A 6,000-nucleotide genomic window follows, 5' to 3' on the forward strand; every position below is an offset into this window, starting at 1 on the left:
GACACCAACAGAGTTACGTGGATGACTCTTAAAAACACAGTGCTGGGTGAAAAGCTAGAAAAAAGCTTGGGACCTCCAGCACAGAACAATGTCCCAAGGTAAAACATGTACACGCAACAGTGCACATTTAATAAGAATTTATGCAAGCAGAGGGTTACACTTTAAACAAATTATTAATAGAATGGCTGCCTGTTCTATTAATAATTTGTGGTGGAACTGAAATGAGGTATGATCATGCATGGGAATGAACAAAAACAAGATTGCCCCTGTTGTGCAGATCAACAATGATAAGACGTCATCAGCAGAGGAGTGCAATACGCTCAAACATCTGCAGTTAATGTCTAGCAAAAATTTGCAATGTATCTTTGACTAACTCAAGCTATTATTTTGGGAGAGAGTTCACTCCAATATTATAAAACCTCCTTCCAGCTCTACCTAGAGGATTATTGCTAGGTGTTCTCTCTAAGCCAATGTCACAGTGGTTGGAGGACTGAGAATACCATCTGGAAAACAGATAATTTGGCTCAAGTGGAGAAGAGTAAGCCCACACAGGAAAGTAGTGGACTAGAGGGAACCCAGTCAGCCAAGCAAATAGGAGCATCAACCTGAACTCTCTTCACTTCCTCATCCCTCCTGTCCCTCCTCTCTGTACCTTGCTCCCTGCCCCTCCATCATGCGGACGGAGTGTTCCCTCTCCTGGACCACTATGCCTGCTCATCTCCCCACCTTCTAACTCCTCTACCCTTCTAACTGCAGAGCTAATTCTCTAAGACATACACAGTTGGGGAATCAGGCAGACTCATTGTTCAAATCCCAAGTTCTTATTGTGTTTTGAGGGAACCAGAGACTTCCCCTTGTGGATTCTTTCTGGGGACATGAAGCCAAGTGCCCAGCTCTCAAACTTGCCAGCTGTCAGTGTTGCGGTCTCTCTATCATCATTGCTGTTTGCTGTCTGCTGAGCTGTTTGTCACTTATCCTTCCCCACTAGGTGACCTATATCGGCACTGTGACAGATCAGGGTTTCAAACCTATTCCAGACCACTCTTCCCTCTGACACTGGGAATAACCCCAAACCCATGCCCAGCTCTGCTCCCTCTTCTTCTCTCCTGGCTACAAAAAGGCTCCAAGGGCCCTGCTCTTTAGTACATAAATCTTACTAGAAATTTCACAAGGGCTCTCTCAGCTCCCTGTCTCCCTCTAGCACTTGCACACTCCCACCCTGTCCCAAACAACTCCTTAGTAGGATGGTCCAAGGGGGTTCTCCAAGCCCTCTGCATGAGCATGAACCTGAAGGAGTGGTGAGGCCAGGACCCTCCTCCCCACTGAGGGCTCCCAGGCAGATCCCCAAGCTGTAACGCATAACAGGCTGCTCCCAGATCCTGACTCAGTGCCCTCCATCCTCAAGGAGGACGCTCTTTACCTCATTCACCTCTCTCTGCTTATGCATCTGTGTCATCAATCTAAGACTGTACACACAAGTGCAAAAGCAGACAACGCTGAGCAGTAGTTATAGTGGTTCTGAAATACACACTGGCAGTGACATCCAGAAAACAGCCAGAAACACAGACCTCATTCCCCATTCTGCACATACCTACTGAGCACAGGTGCTGGCATCCATCTGAGATGGGGATAAACTAGGGACACACAGTGGCTACATGTGCAATGACACTGTTTGTAAATGAATAGTGTGCCCCAGAATTCATGCCCCCCCAAAACCTCACAATATGACCTTATGCGGAAATAAGGTCTTTCTAGATGTGATTTAGGTAAGAATCTCAAAATGAGATCATTCTGAACTAGGTTGGGACTTAAGAAGAGGAGAAGACACACAGGAGAAGGTCATGTGAAGATGGTGGCAGAGATTGGAGTGATTTAGTGCAAGCCATTAATTCCTAGACCCTCCAGAAGCCAGAAGCAAGACGGATGCTCGCTTAGAGTCCTCCAAGGGAGTGTGGTCCAGAGACACTGATTTCAGACTTCCAGCCTCTAGAACTGTGAAAGAATAAATGTCTCTTATTTTAAAACCACCAGGTTTGTGGTATTTTGCAGTGGCAGCTACAAGAAACTAATATGCCCACACACACACAGTGCAGGCAGAAGAAAGCAAAGGTGATGCACAAGTGCACCCACATGCAAGGGGCACTCTCTTCTGGCAGCTTGATACAGAGACCACTCCTGGCCCGGGAAAGGAGCCCAGTGACCACAACTACTGTGGAAAGGGGCAGCTACTCCACGGGAGACCAGGAGCCAGAAAAGCCCTACACAGCCTGGAGCAGGGTTCCTGGGCTGTAGACTTCCTATTCTACATCTTCTCAAGCTCTGAACGCCCCCTCCCACCCGGTCAGGGCCTCCCTCTCTTTCAGTTTTCCCTGGTCCTCACGTCTCCTCCCTTGTAGTTCCTGTGGCTCTTGATATTTCATCCTGGAAAACAGCTCTGGAAACAGTGGGTGCTACTTACCTCCCTTGGAGGACAGCTAGGTCTAGGGTGCCCCAGCACTGAGTGCACCTGGGCCATGGTGGGTTGAGCAGGAGATTTCTCTCTGCAGGCATCTTCCCCAATGGTGGGTTCCCAGAGGCCTTTCCAGAGACCTCCCTAGGGATGTGGGATGAGTTATGCCTTGTCCTTGAAGTCCAAGGAGGGCAACTGTAATCCTGGCAATGCCTGCTCTCCCTCCCTTCCTCCCTCTCTTCCTTCCTTCTATTCTCCCTCCTTTCCTCTCTCCCTTCTCTCTCCTTCCTTCTCTTTTTCCCTCTTTCCTCCCCCTCTCACTTCTTATCTCCTCCTGTCTCTTGTTTCTTCCCAACCCTGTGGCCTCAAAGTCAAATGTGACCCTCCAGATCCCCAAGTGCAGCCACTTGACTGAATTCAAACCTCTCAGAACAAATCTCTTTTTAAGAGGATTATCCTGTAAAATTTGGATTTAGTCAAAAGGCTGCAGTCAATGATCCAGAAGGCAACATATGGCCCCAAAGCCACAGATTCCCCACCCTTGAATGACTCAGTCCTATTCATACTTGAGATCTCAGTTTAAATATCACCTCCTCCCTGGTGTCCTTGGCAGTCCCCCTCCCCCAACACCCTTCCTCCACCACTGCCCTGGGTAGCCAGGCTGGGCTGTCCACCACATCTAAGCATTTTAGAAAAATGCGGTTGGACTCTGGGATAATGTCTTACAGGATGGTTTCTTCTCCCAGCAGATACCAGGAAAGGTATCTGAAGAGGTGTAGAAGTCTCGTCCTCAAAAGAAACATCATCTATTGTTGCTTCTGAGAACACAAAACCCATAGAGGGCAGGGAACAAGGCCAAGGACACAGAACAGGTTCCTACAATAAACCCTGGGATAGAGTGGAAGGGCCAAGATCTCCGGATCTGCCTCTTCCTCCCCATAAATTTTTGTTTTATACTCAACATAACACTTTATTATATTGCTTCGCTGAGATTTTTCCATTTAGAAAACAGAACCCATCTTTTAGTTGTTGCTCCCTTCCCTTATTCCAAACCAGGGATAATTTGACAAAGGCTCAGTTTGTAGACTTTATTACAAAATTAGCTTTTCAAAAATACATCCCAATTTAATTTTTATACAGCTTGAAACTGAGAGTTACAATGCATACATTTAAAAATAAAATGACATCTTTTAACATAACTTATTTTGAACAGTAAAAAGTAACCTATGTACCTTACCATCAACTTCCATGCAAATTAAGTGACAATATTGTCAACTAATATATCAATATTCCCAATGTTGGTTATTACCTACTGTTCAATTTCTGGCTATTGATATTACAAATTTAAAATTTGTTTCTCAAAATTATGTTTTTTAAAAAATTATGGGGGGGGAAGCAGAGAGAGGGATGGAGGGAGGGGGGTGGGGCCTTAGTGTGTGTCACACTTTATGGGGGCAAGACATGATTGCAAGAGGGACTTTACCTGATAATTGCAATCAGTGTAACTGGCTTATTGTACCCTCAATGAATCCCCAACAATAAAAAAATAAAATAAAAAAATAAAAAATTGCCTTCTGGATGTGCTTTTTTTTTTCTTTAAGATGATGGCAACATAAAATGTTGAAAAAAATGTGTAAGGTATTGGGTGGCGCCTGTGGCTCAACAGAGTAAGGTGCCTGTGATGAAAATGTGTCAAACGGTCTATGAACCAAGTGTATGGTGCCCCATGATCATACTAAAGTACACAGCTATGATTTAATAAAAAAATAAATAAACAAAAAAAGAAAGAAAATAAATAAATAAATAAATAAGCTCTCCAAAAAAAAAAAAGTCTGATGAAATTTTGTCTGCAAGCATGTGTAAGTGTTCTTTCACAGAAATTATCATTGTAATCCTTATGTCTGGTTCAATGTCATGTTCCTCAAAGAAAGAAATAAGGTAGGCAACACATAATTTTTTTAATTTTTATTTATTTATTTTATTTTTCATTAAATTATAGTTGTATACATTAATGCAATCATGGGGTACAATGTGCTGATTTTATATACCATTTGAAATACTTTCATCAAACTGGTTAACATAGCCTTCACTGCATTTTCTTAGACATTTATACTCTACACTTAGTAAATTTAACATGTTCCTTTGTAAAATGCACTGTAGGTGTGGTCTCACCAATTACCCTCCCTCAAGCCAGCCTCTCTCCTCCCCTCCCCTCCGTTTCCTCTTTTCCCTTCTTCTTGGGCTACAGTGGGTTATAGCTTACATATGAAAGCTATAAATTGGTTTCATGGTAGGGCTGAGTACATTGGATACTTTTTCTTCCTTTTTTGAGATACTTTGCTAAGAAGAATATGTTCCAGCTCCATCCATGTAAACATGAAAGAGGTAAAGTCTCCATATTTTTTAAGGCTGCATAATATTCCATGGTGTACATATACCACAATTTATTCATTCATTCATGGGTCAATGGGCATTTGGGGTCTTCCATGACTTAGCAATTATTAATTGGGCTGCAATAAACATTCTGGTACAAATATCTTTGTTATAAAGTGAGTTTTGGTCTTCTGGATATATACCTAGTAGAGGAATTGAAGGATCAAATGGCAGGTCCATTTTTATAACCCTAAGTGATCTCCAAACATCTTTCCAAAAGGAACATATTAGTTTGAATTCCCACCATCAGTGCAGAAATGTTCCCTTGTCTCCACATCCACGCCAACTTCTATGGTTTGGGGATTTTGTCATGTGGGCTAATCTGACTGGGGTTGGATATCTCAAAGTGGTTTTGATTTGCATTTCTCTGATGACTAAGGATGATGAGCATTTTTTCATGTGTTTGTAGGCCACGCACTTGTCTTCTTCACAGAAGTATCTCTTCAAGTACTTGCCCACCCTGAGATGACATCATTTGTTCTTTTCTTACTAACATGTTTCAGTTCTCTGTGGATTCTGGTTATTAAACCTTTGTCAGAGACATAACGTGCAAATATCTTCTCCGATTCTGAGGGCTGTCTGCTTGCTTTCCTTACTGTGTTTTTGACTGTGCAGAAGCATTTTAGTTTGATCGGATCCCAGTAATGTATTTTTGGTGTTGCTTCATTTGTCCTGGGGGTCTTCCTCATAAAATATTTACCCAGTCTGATTTCTTCAAACGTTTTCCCTGTACTTTCTTCTAGTATTTTTATATGTTTCATGTCTTAAGTTTAAATGTCTTAACTTTATAAGTTTCATGTCGTAAGTTTAAATCTTTAATCCAATATGCTGGACAGTCTATCTTATTAACTGTGAAAGGTGTGGGTCCAGTTTCAGTCTTCTACAGGTCGCCAGCCAGTTCATCCAGCACCATTTGTTAAGTAGGGAATCTTTTCCCCACTGAATGTTTTTAATTGACTTGTCAAAGATCAAATAATGGTAAGTAGCTGGGTTCATCTCTTGGTTCTCTATTCTGTTCCATACATTTACCTCTCTATTTTTGTGCCAGAACCATGCTGTTCTGATCACTATCAATTTATAGTATAATCTGAGATCTAATAGTGTGATTCCTCCTACTT

The sequence above is a fragment of the Nycticebus coucang genome, chromosome 3 (assembly GCF_027406575.1).
Source record: "Nycticebus coucang isolate mNycCou1 chromosome 3, mNycCou1.pri, whole genome shotgun sequence".
NCBI lineage: Eukaryota > Metazoa > Chordata > Mammalia > Primates > Lorisidae > Nycticebus > Nycticebus coucang.